Source organism: Neolamprologus brichardi, chromosome 22 (genome assembly GCF_056152115.1).
Source record: "Neolamprologus brichardi isolate AB-2024 chromosome 22, ASM5615211v1, whole genome shotgun sequence".
In the NCBI taxonomy this organism is placed as follows: Eukaryota; Metazoa; Chordata; class Actinopteri; order Cichliformes; family Cichlidae; genus Neolamprologus; species Neolamprologus brichardi.
In genome coordinates, this window is record NC_142124.1 from 33,956,513 (window position 1) to 33,969,262 (window position 12,750).

The following is a 12,750-nucleotide window of genomic DNA, read 5'->3' on the forward strand; positions in this document are numbered from 1 at the left end:
GCCTCTCGTCGATGGTGACCTCCGGTCCCGTGCGGTACATGGCGGGCAACCTCGCGCACCACTCGTCCCACACGGCTCTGATAGGGGCCAGTTTGTCGTAGCTATCGCCGCCGCCGCCGCCTCGCCTGGCTGGTCTGGTCTCTCTGTCGTCGAAGCGCAGCGCGCTCGAGTAGGCTCGAAAGGTCTTGAGCGGCATCGTGGCTCTGAACACGGACCTGCCGCTCTCGGCGTCCCACAGGCTCTCGCAGGCCTCTCCCCGGGTCCTGTACACGCCGGCGAGCACGAGCAGCCCCACGTAGGCTCGGAACTCGACGCAGCCCATGGGTTTCCATCCGTCGATGGCGGGCCTGCGCCTGTCCGCTTCCAGGTTGGTCATGGCGATCACCAAGTCCTCGATGTCCGGCGGGAAGTAGGCCATGAACGAGGAGGCCTCGTCTCGCGCCGCCACCACGGCCTCTTCGGTGTGGCCTCCTCGTCCTCGCGGGTCGAGATCGTAGTCATCGTCGTCTTCTTCTTCTTCTTCTCCTCCTCCTTCTCCTCCACAGTCTTTTTCTTCATAGTGTTCGTCGTCTTCTTCATAGTCTTCTTCTTCTTCTTCTTCTTCTTCTTCGTCATAATCATCGGCTACATCTGCATCGCGAGTTTCGCCGACAGCGCCGCGGCGGCGATCGCGCCCACGATCATGAACGCCACCTGCGGCATGGCCGGCGTCCTCTTGCCAAAGCTCCGAAACCCCCCGCCCCGGTTCGGCGCCTGCTTCTTCTTCGTCCTCCTCTCGGCCTTTCGGCTCGCGAGGCGAGCCGCCGTCCTGGCAAAGTTGCAACGGCATTTCGTAACCGTGATCCTCTGTGGCCGCGTACCCTTGGTGGTCCGCCGCCTCATCGTTTTCGTCCGACTCCCGATCATCCGAGTAGCGCTCCTCGTCTGCGAGCGTTCGGGCTGTCGAGTCGTCGTCCCCCTCGGCCTCTTGCTCCTCTTCCTCGGTCTCCTCCTCCCGATCCTCCCGGTAGCGCTCCTCGTCTGCGAGCGTTCAGGCTGTCGTGTCGTCGTCCCCCTCAGCCTCTTGCTCCTCTTCCTCCTGCTCCTCCTCCTCCGAGTTCTCCTCTTGTTGTTGTTGCTGCTGCTGCTGCTGCTGCTCTTGGTCTTCCTCGACCCCTAGCCCTCGATAACGAAACGTGGCCGGTCGCAACAACGGAGCGACCGCAACCCACCCCGCGTACGCCAAACGCGCTGGCGATGGCGATGGTGATGGTGATGGCGACGGTGATGGTGAGCGGGAGGAGGAGGAGGACGACGATGACACCGCCGGCGAAAGCGGTCCACCTGTACCGACCTTTGTGCTCTTTGGCTCCCACGGTCTAGTGCGTGACATTGTCTTCTTCGTCTTTTTCTTTCACGTTGGCACCTTGTTGCCAGAGTTGTTGTTGTTGTTGTTGTAGTACAGCACGCGCCCGGATGCCGCCTCCGTAACCAAACCCCGACACACTTAGTACCCGCCATCCACGGTCTTATCGTCTCGCCACGCGACACGCTGTGCTTTCGCCGGGGTGTTTCTCGACCACCAATCTCTCTCTCTCTCTCTCTCTCTCTCTCTCTCTCTCCCCCCCCCCCCCCCCCCCCCATCCACTCGGGGGATCTCGCGACCCCGACCTCCTCATTCCATCCCTCCGTCCCTCCGCGGGGGACCCGCATCCCCCGACCCCGCCGCTCTCCCCCTGGCGGGTGCATCAGGGTTAGGTAACAAAAGCTCAACACTGCGCCCTAGCATCCTGGAGCACTTCTGTTGTCTTTTGTACGTGTTTTGGAGTTTGTACGTGTTTTGGAGTTTTTGTGTGTTTTGGAGTTTGTGCGTGTTTTGGGGTTTTTACGTGTTTTGGACTTTGTAGGTGTTTTGGACTTTGTACGTGTTTTGGAGTTTTTGCGTGTTTTGGGGTTTTTGCGTGCTTTGGACTTTGTACGTGTTTTGGAGTTTGTGCGTGTTTTGGGGTTTTTACGTGTTTTGGACTTTGTACGTGCTTTGGACTTTGTACGTGTTTTGGAGTTTTTGCGTGTTTTGGAGTTTGTACGTGTTTTGGAGTTTGTACGCGTTTTGGAGTCTGTACGTGTTTTGGAGTTTTTGCGTGTTTTGGAGTTTTTACGTGTTTTGGAGTTTGTACGTGTTTTGGAGTTTTTACGTGTTTTGGAGTTTGTACGCGTTTTGGAGTCTGTACGTGTTTTGGAGTTTTTGCGTGTTTTGGAGTTTGTACGTGTTTTGGAGTTTGTACGTGTTTTGGAGTTTTTACGTGTTTTGGAGTTTGTACGCGTTTTGGAGTCTGTACGTGTTTTGGAGTTTGTATGTGTTTTGGAGTTTGTACGCGTTTTGGAGTTTGTACGTGTTTTGGAGTTTGTACGTGTTTTGGAGTTTTTACGTGTTTTGGAGTTTGTATGTGTTTTGGAGTTTGTACGCGTTTTGGAGTTTGTACGTGTTTTGGAGTTTTTGCATGATTTGGAGTTTGTACGTGTTTTGGAGCTTGTACGTGTTTTGGAGTTTTTGCGTGTTTTGGAGTTTTGGAGTTTTTACGTGCTTCGGAGTTCGTAACTGTTTTGAAGTTTGTACGTGTTTTGTCTGTAGGGGCCACTGTAAATATACTTTTATTTATTTACTCCACATAAAATGTAATAAATAAATCATATAATACAAAAAACAACTATTCACATTTCAACTTTTAACTATTTAAATTTTCAGCTTTTTCCTTTTAAACAAATTGAAAGTGAAACAACACAAAACACTGCAAACCACAACACAATTAAATATAAATTAAAATATGAAAACAAAAAGAAGATGCACATTCTCTGTCATATGGACCTGCATGAATAAACTTTCTGAATCCTTTATCATCTGCAACTGAAAATAGTTGTGGATGATTACTATACCTTTCTAATATGACGTTGTTGTCCCTGGCTCTCTCTCTCTCTCCCTCCCGCTCTGTTCCTGTGCTACTGAGTGTTAGTGATGTGCGGATCGATCCTGAAATATCGATTCCTCTGATACCAGTCATTTATGTTCTAGAATTGATTCTCACATGAAAATATCGATATTTTAGTAATTTAGAGTAAATTTGTAGTTAACTCATTAACAGGAACACAGTGGAAAGAAACTATAACATTCGGATTGTCTACATTCAAAGGAACTACTTCCTCTTCCGCTTTTCATAGTCATGTGCGAAATACGACTGTATACATGTCTCGCAGCCCCTTGGTGTGCGCACTCACAACAATGGCTGAGCGTCGTGTGTGGACTTATTTTACCTCCACAAACAGCTGAGACGTGGTTTGGATACATGTGGCAAAAAAGTGCTCCAAAAGTGAGGTGTTGTGGCCATACTAGGGAGACATTCAAAAGGGCTGTTGGGGGGGGGGGGGGGGGGGGGATACATTTTACAGGGTTTATTTATCGGATAAAATATGTTAAATACGTTAAATATCACCGTTATTATTGGCTGGCCCGGAAACAGCGGGGGTGTCCAAATTCAGAGGCTGCTTCCACCTGAGGACCCGGCCTTCACGGTCTAAAGAAAGCCGGGTAGTACGTCACGAGCTCCCTCGGTGGAGTGAAACTCGGTGGAGTGAAGCTCAGCAAGGAGCCGTCTGCTCCTTGCTGTCTAACATATAACCGGGCGCTGAAGTAAACTCTTCTGTTTAATCAGTTTTCTGTCTGACGTTTATTCAGCTGTGTGAAAACCCCGGAGGAACCCTCCCAAGGGATTAATAGAGTTAAATTTAATTTAATCTAATCGAATAACTTTAATCTCAGCCAAACCAATTTACTCATGAACAAATAAAACACTGAAAAAGCCAAACAATAACATTTTTAAGTTATCAAAGTGACTTGTCCGGCCGGCGTGATGTGGGTGTTCACTCGCTCTGTGGTATAGTATCGCTTCCTGTTCCTGCTCAAACACAGTGGTGTTTCTGAGTAGCTTATTTGCTTAGCAGTTTAATTAACAACTTTTAAATACATTCTTTTTTTCACAGTATAATAATCTTCACGTGCTTCATCCGAAGCACACTTTCTGTGTACTCACTACCTAATTTATAGCCAAAGTATTCACTCACTGTCTCTGTACTGTTTCGCTAGCTTAGCTCGTAGCCGACCCGTTAGCACCATGGCTACTTCACCTGTCCCTTCTGCACTTTCTTGCTCATTGTGTCAGATGTTTAGTTACTCCTCGGCCTCCTTTAGTAGTAATGATATCTGTAACAAATGTAGCATATTTGCAGCTCTGGAGGCCAGGATTACTGATCTGGAGACTCGGCTTTGCACCCTGCTCTCACCCTTAGCTAGCCAGGCCCCTGTAGCTGGTGCAGCCGAAGATAGCGTAGGCCCCGCTAGCTGTTCCCCGGCAGACCCCAAGCAGCTGGGGAAAGAGGGCGGCTGGGTAACGGTGAGGAGGAAGCGTAGTCCTAAACAGAAGCCCCAGGTACACCACCAACCCGTTCATGTGTCTAACCGTTTTTCCCCACTCGGCGACACACCCGCCGGGGGTCAAACTCTGGTAATTGGTGATTCTGTTCTCAGACATGTGAAGCTAGAGACACCGGCAACCATAGTCAATTGTCTTCCAGGGGCCAGAGCAGGCGACATTGAAGGAAATTTAAAACTGCTGGCTAAGGGTAAACGTAAATTCAATAAAATCATAATTCACGTCGGCAGTAATGACACCCGGTTACGCCAATCGGAGGTCACTAAAATCAATATTGAATCGGTGTGCAACTTTGCCAAAACAATGTCGGACTCTGTAGTTTTCTCTGGTCCCCTCCCCAATCAGACCAGGAGTGACATGTTTAGCCGCATGTTCTCCTTAAATTGCTGGCTGTCTGAGTGGTGTCCCAGAAACGATGTGGGCTTCATAGATAATTGGCAAACCTTCTGGAGGAAACCTGGTCTTGTTAGGAGAGATGGCATCCATCCCACTTTGGATGGAGCAGCTCTCATTTCTAGAAATATTGACAAATTTATTAAACCCCTCAAAACCTGACTATCCAGAGTTGGGACCAGGAAGCAGAGTTGCAGTCTTACACGCCTCTCTGCAGCTTCTCTCCCCCTGCTACCCCCCCAAAAACCCATCTCCATAGAGACTGTGTCTGCTTCCAAAAAGACAAAAAACAAACTAAAAACCAGCAACAAACAACTTAAACATTTACAAAGAAAGAACAATACAGTATCCACATCTGAACCAAAGAGTAAAACAGTGAAATGTGGATTATTAAATATTAGGTCTCTCTCCTCCAAGTCTCTGTTAGTACATGACTTAATAATTGATCAACAAATTGATTTACTCTGCCTTACAGAAACCTGGTTGCAGCAGGATGATTATGTTAGTTTAAATGAATCAACACCCCCGAGTCATTCTAACTACCAGAAATCTCGAAGCACAGGTCGAGGGGGCGGTGTGGCTGCAATTTTTCACACCAGTCTATTAATTAATGAAAGACCAAGACAGACTTTTAATTCATTTGAAAGCCTGATGCTTAGCATTGTCCACCCCAGCTGTGAAACTCAGAAACCAGTCTTACTTGTTATCATCTATCGTCCACCTGGGCCTTACACAGAGTTTCTGTCTGATTTCTCAGACTTTATATCTAATTTAGTTCTGAGCTCAGATAAAATAATTATTGTGGGTGATTTTAACATCCATGTTGATGCTAAAAATGACAGCCTCAACATGGCATTTAATCTGTTGTTAGACTCAATTGGTTTCTCTCAAAATGTAAAAGAACCCACCCACCACTTTAATCACACTCTAGATCTTGTTTTAACATACGGCATAGAAACTGAACATTTAACAGTGTTTCCTGAAAACCCTCTCCTGTCTGATCATTTCTTGATAACATTTACATTTACAATAATTGATTACGCAGCAGTGGAGAGTGGACTTTATCAAAGTAGATGTCTTTCTGAAAGCGCTGTAACTAAGTTTAAGAATATAATCCAGCCACTGTTATCATCGTCAATGCCCTGTACCAACACAGAGCAGAGCAGCTATCTGAACGTTACCCCAACAGAGGTCGATTATCTTGTTAATAATTTCACCTCCTCACTACGTACGACTCTGGATACTGTAGCTCCAGTGAAAACTAAGGTCTCTAATCAGAAGTACCTGACCCCGTGGTATAATTCTCAAACACGTACCCTAAAGCAGATGACTCGTAATCTGGAGAGGAAATGGCGTGTCACAAATTTAGAGGATCATCATTTAGCCTGGAGAAATAGTTTGTTGCTTTATAAGAAAGCCCTCCGCAAAGCCAGAACAGCTTACTACTCATCACTAATTGAAGAAAATAAGAACAACCCCAGGTTTCTCTTCAGCACTGTAGCCAGGCTGACAAAAAGTCAGAGCTCTTTTGAGCCAACCATCCCTTTAACGTTAACTAGTGATGACTTCATGAACTTATTCACAAATAAAATTTTTATCATTAGAGAAAAAATTACCAATAATCATCCCACAGATGTAATATTATCTACAGCTACTCTTAGTTCCATTGATGTTAAGTTAGACTCTTTTTTTCCAATTGATCTTTCTGAGTTAACTTCAATAATTACTTCCTCCAAACCATCAACGTGTCTTTTAGACCCCATTCCTACAAAACTGCTCAAAGAAGTCCTGCCATTGATTAATTCTTCGATCTTATACAGTGGGGCAAAAAAGTATTTAGTCAGCCACCGATTGTGCAAGTTCCCCCACTTAAAATGATGACAGAGGTCAGTAATTTGCACCAGAGGTACACTTCAACTGTGAGAGACAGAATGTGAAAAAAAAATCCATGAATTCACATGGTAGGATTTGTAAAGAATTTATTCGTAAATCAGGGTGGAAAATAAGTATTTGGTCACCTCAAACAAGGAAAATCCCTGGCTCTCACAGACCTGTAACGTCTTCTGTAAGAAGCTTTTCTGTCCCCCACTCGTTACCTGTATGAATGGCACCTGTTTGACCTCATCATCTGTATAAAAGACACCTGTCCACAGCCTCAACCAGTCAGACTCCAAACTCTGCCATGGCCAAGACCAAAGAGCTTTCGAAGGACACCAGGAAAAGAATTGTAGACCTGCACCAGACTGGGAAGAGTGAATCTACAATAGGCAAGCAGCTTGGTGTGAAAAAATCAACTGTGGGAGCAATCATCAGAAAATGGAAGACATACAAGACCACTGATAATCTCCCTCGATCTGGGGCTCCACGCAAGATCTCATCCCGTGGGGTCAAAATGATCATGAGAACGATGAGCAAAGATCCCAGAACCACACGGGGGGACCTGGTGAATGACCTGCAGAGAGCTGGGACCAAAGTAACAAAGGTCACCATCAGTAACACACTACAACGGCAGGGAATCAAATCCCGCAGTGCCAGACGTGTTCCGCTGCTGAAGCCAGTGCATGTCCAGGCCCGTCTGAAGTTTGCCAGAGAGCACATGGATGATACAGCAGAGGATTGGGAGAATGTCATGTGGTCAGATGAAACCAAAGTAGAACTTTTTGGTATAAACTCAACTCGTCGTGTTTGGAGGAAGAAGAATACTGAGTTGCATCCCAAGAACACCATACCTACTGTGAAGCATGGGGGTGGAAACATCATGCTATGGGGCTGTTTTTCTGCCAAGGGGACAGGACGACTGATCCGTGTTAAGGACAGAATGAATGGGGCCAAGTATCGTGAGATTTTGAGCCAAAACCTCCTTCCTTCAGTGAGAACTTTGAAGATGAAACGAGGCTGGGTCTTCCAACATGACAATGATCCAAAACACACCGCCCGGGCAACAAAGGAGTGGCTCCGTAAGAAGCATTTGAAAGTCCTGGAGTGGCCTAGCCAGTCTCCAGACCTCAACCCCATAGAAAATCTGTGGCGGGAGTTGAAAGTCCGTGTTGCTCGGCGACAGCCCCAAAACATCACTGCTCTTGAGAAGATCTGCATGGAGGAATGGGCCAAAATACCAGCTACTGTGTGTGCAAACCTGGTAAAGACCTATAGTAAACGTTTGACCTCTGTTATTGCCAACAAAGGTTATGTTACAAAGTATTGAGTTGTATTTTTGTTATTGACCAAATACTTATTTTCCACCCTGATTTACGAATAAATTCTTTACAAATCCTACCATGTGAATTCATGGATTTTTTTTTCACATTCTGTCTCTCACAGTTGAAGTGTACCTCTGGTGCAAATTACTGACCTCTGTCATCATTTTAAGTGGGGGAACTTGCACAATCGGTGGCTGACTAAATACTTTTTTGCCCCACTGTATATGATCAACCTATCTCTAATAATCGGCTATGTACCACAGGCCTTCAAGCTGGCTGCAGTTAAACCTTTACTCAAAAAGCCATCTCTAGACCCAGCAGTCTTAGCTAATTATAGGCCAATCTCCAACCTTCCTTTCATATCAAAAATCCTTGAAAGAGTAGTTGTCAAACAGCTAACAGATCATCTGCAGAGGAATGGTTTATTTGAAGAGTTTCAGTCAGGTTTCAGAGTTCATCACAGCACAGAAACAGCTTTAGTGAAGGTTACAAATGATCTTCTTATGGCCTCTGACAGTGGACTCATCTCTGTGCTTGTCCTTCTTGACCTTAGTGCAGCATTCGATACTGTTGACCATAATATCCTATTAGAGCGATTAGAACATGCTGTGGGTATTACAGGTATTGCACTGCAGTGGTTTGTATCATATCTATCTAATAGACTCCAGTTTGTGCATGTAAATGGAGAGTCCTCTTCACACACTGAGGTTAATTATGGAGTTCCACAGGGTTCAGTGCTAGGACCAATTCTGTTTACATTATACATGCTTCCCCTAGGCAGCATCATTAGAAGACATAGCATACATTTTCACTGCTATGCAGATGACACCCAGCTCTATCTGTCCATGAAGCCAGATAACACACACCAATTAGTTAAACTGCGGGAATGTCTTAAAGACATAAAGACTTGGATGGCCACTAACTTTCTGCTTCTTAACTCAGATAAAACTGAGGTCATTGTACTCGGCGCTGAAAAGCTTAGAAATATGGTATCTAACCAGATTCTTACTCTGGATGGCATTACCTTGGCCTCCAGTAACACTGTGAGGAACCTTGGAGTCATTTTTGACCAGGATATTACCGTGGCCCCTAGAGACAAAGCACGTACAAACTCCAAAACACTTGCAAACTCCAAAACACATGCAAACTCCAAAACGCTTGCAAACTCCAAAACACATGCAAACTCCAAAACACATGCAAACTCCAAAACGCTTGCAAAGTCCAAAACGCTTGCAAGTCCAAAACGCTTGCAAACTCCAAAACACTTGCAAACTCCAAAACGCTTGCAAACTCCAAAACACATGCAAACTCCAAAACACTTGCAAACTCCAAAACGCTTGCAAACTCCAAAACACTTGCAAACTCCAAAACACTTGCAAACTCCAAAACACATGCAAACTCCAAAACACTTGCAAACTCCAAAACACTTGCAAACTCCAAAACACATGCAAACTCCAAAACACATGCAAACTCCAAAGCACATGCAAATTCCAAAACACAACGGAAGTGCTCCAGGACGCTAGGGGCAGTGTTGAGCTTTTGTTACCTAGTAACTACACAAGCCAGGAAGTACCAATGACCGGATTTGGGGTCTGCAGCCTTAAAGGCCGCATTTTAAGGCCGATTACGTCACAGCGACATGACGAAGGCTGTCCCAATTCAAAGGCGGCCCTCAAATGTGTCCTTAATTTCCCTGAATTTTAAGGATGGGTCGGTGTAGCCTTCATGGCCCAACATATCCCAGATTTCATAGCGGCTGTGGTGTGGATAATTTTGCCGAAAAAAACGGCGGAAGCGGAGCCGCTGAAGAGTAAACTTTCAGAAGTAAGTACTGAATATTATGTCACTTATTTATGCGCAAAAGTTTTTTATAATGAAGAACATTAAAACATTACTGTTGGCCACATGTCGGGAAAGTTATGTGACATTAGCGATGTTTGTACTAACTTGGTTTTAAAGCCTTTACTTCAAAATATACGCTGTTCAATATTTGACTTTAATCTTACAGAGAATGTGATGATTTTATGGATAATTAAAGTCAATCATATATCCACAAACACAACAAGCTGAAAGTCAGTGATGCTGCTCGGTTTGCAGTCCTGAATATCACGGCACAAGCAGGATTCACTGCACTGTTAATGTTAGCTTTGTTATATTGCTGCCTCTGTTCGGTGGTGTCGAGCCAAACGGACTTTAACGTGTGTTTGAACGAGCTGACGGTTCACTCGTTAAGCTGAAAGAAAGATGCTTTAATCACAGCAGTCACACATGTGTCCACTGTACCATCTGGGAACTCTTCTCGTTTCGTAATAACACAATCCTCCTTCTTTTGTGCTGTTTTGTGCTCTCTCTTTTTCTTTCTCTCTGATTGTGGAATAAAAGTATGAACATGTATTTATAAGTTACACGTGTGTTTGAATCCTGCAGCTTACCACACATTTGATTTCCATGTGTGACAACTGCAAGTGTCCAGAGTGAGGACAGACTGAGGGACCCACTGCTGCATATCATCTGTGAGGCTTTGCACCACTGATGATCCACCAGGACTCAGCAGTGTGTGAGGAAGAGGAGGAGGAAGAGCCAGCAGCAGCTGACAGATGGAGAGAATAGACAGACTGTTCCCTGTTTGTGAAGGACTGCTAGGAAAGTTTAACATAACTAATTGTCTGTCCTGAATCAGTCTTATTAGGTAATGTTCAAATAATTTTATCATTCCAGTGTTTTCAGTGTGGGAGAAAGTACTCAGGGCCTTCAAGTTACACACTATGAAAGGCAGCAACAAGTTTAATGTTCAGAAACCTAAAGTATGTATCAGCAGCAGAATGGACCTAAAAATAAATGTTTGTTTCAGTTCTATGAAGCTTTGAGTATTTTGGATTAGTAGCACTGCTGTGTTTGTTGCATCATATTGCTGTAATTGTTTATATGCTTTATATATTCTGAGGTAAGTTGATCTATAGTGTTACATCATATTCTATAAGGATGTTATGTGTTTGTATACTTTCTGCCCAGTTTGACCCATTTAGCAGAAGTCAGCCTGTGTAAGGCTCTGATATCTATTCTGTATGACTTAAAGCAGTTATGACATGGTCTGATTTTCTCACCCAATAAAGGAATATTCAATATATCAGTCTACTCTTCATTTTATCAGAAACAGTTATCACAGCTTGTACATTTTCTTTTTAAAAATATATGTAAGCAATGAGCCAAATTTAGTAATGCCAACATACTGAAGGAACAACATTTGTCTCTTATATATGATACACCTATATATGCACTGTCAAAGATACTTGTCTTTGAGTGAAGATTTAAGGTGATAAGACATATAAATAACTGCAACTTGAATCTGTACTGAGGCTCAGTATTTGACACAGAGTTGTTCACTGCTGTAATAGCTCATAATGATTAATATAATAACTATAATATTGGCCATATTATAGTTACATTACCAAAGTGATATGACTTTAGTCTCATGAACAACATTAGCTAATTGTTATTTACTAACTAATCTTAAATGACTGTTCGGTACAGAAATGAAGCCCAAAAATCATGTTTTACTGTCCTGTGGTCTCAGCCTCAGATACTTATCAAATCACACAAAGCTCTTGTAGAAACAAACAAACAAATGAACAAAATATGTTTTCCTTCATTTCTGTCAAACAAAGTTGTATGACACGTTTCCAGCGGTTAGTATCATGGTTGCTAGGCAACCTGGGAAGCGCGACGGAGACTAGACCGTCCCATACAGACAAACTTGCCGTTTATTTTGCAAATTGAGCTCAACACTGCCCCTAGCGTCCTGGAGCACTTCCGTTGTGTTTTGGAATTTGCATGTGCTTTGGGGTTTGCAAGTGTTTTGGAGTTTGCATGTGTTTTGGAGTTTGCAAGTGTTTTGGAGTTTGCATGTGTTTTGGAGTTTGCAAGTGTTTTGGAGTTTGCAAGTGTTTTGGAGTTTGCATGTGTTTTGGAGTTTGCATGTGTTTTGGAGTTTGCATGTGTTTTGGAGTTTGCAAGTGTTTTGGAGTTTGCAAGTGTTTTGGAGTTTGCAAGTGTTTTGGAGTTTGTACGTGCTTTGTCTCTAGGGGCCACCGTAGGATATGTCCTTCAACGCACATATTAAACAAATATGTAAGACTGCGTTCTTCCATTTGCGCAACATCTCTAAAATTAGAAATATCCTGTCTCAGAGTGACGCTGAAAAACTAGTTCATGCATTTATTACTTCCAGGCTGGACTACTGCAATTCATTATTATCAGGATGTCCAAAAAACTCCCTGAAAAGCCTTCAGCTAATCCAAAATGCTGCAGCAAGAGTACTGACAGGGACTAGAAAGAGAGAGCATATTTCTCCTGTTTTGGCTTCCCTTCATTGGCTTCCTGTTAAATCCAGAATTGAATTCAAAATCCTGCTCCTCACATACAAGGTCTTAAATAATCAGGCCCCATCTTATCTTAAAGACCTTGTAGTACCATATCACCCTATTAGAGCACTTCGCTCCCGCTCTGCAGGCCTACTTGTTGTTCCTAGAGTATTTAAAAGTAGAATGGGAGGGAGAGCCTTCAGTTTTCAGGCCCCTCTTCTGTGGAACCAGCTTCCAGTTTGGATTCGGGAGACAGACACTATCTCTACTTTTAAGATTAGGCTTAAAACTTTCCTTTTTGCTAAGGCATATAGTTAGGGCTGGACCAGGTGA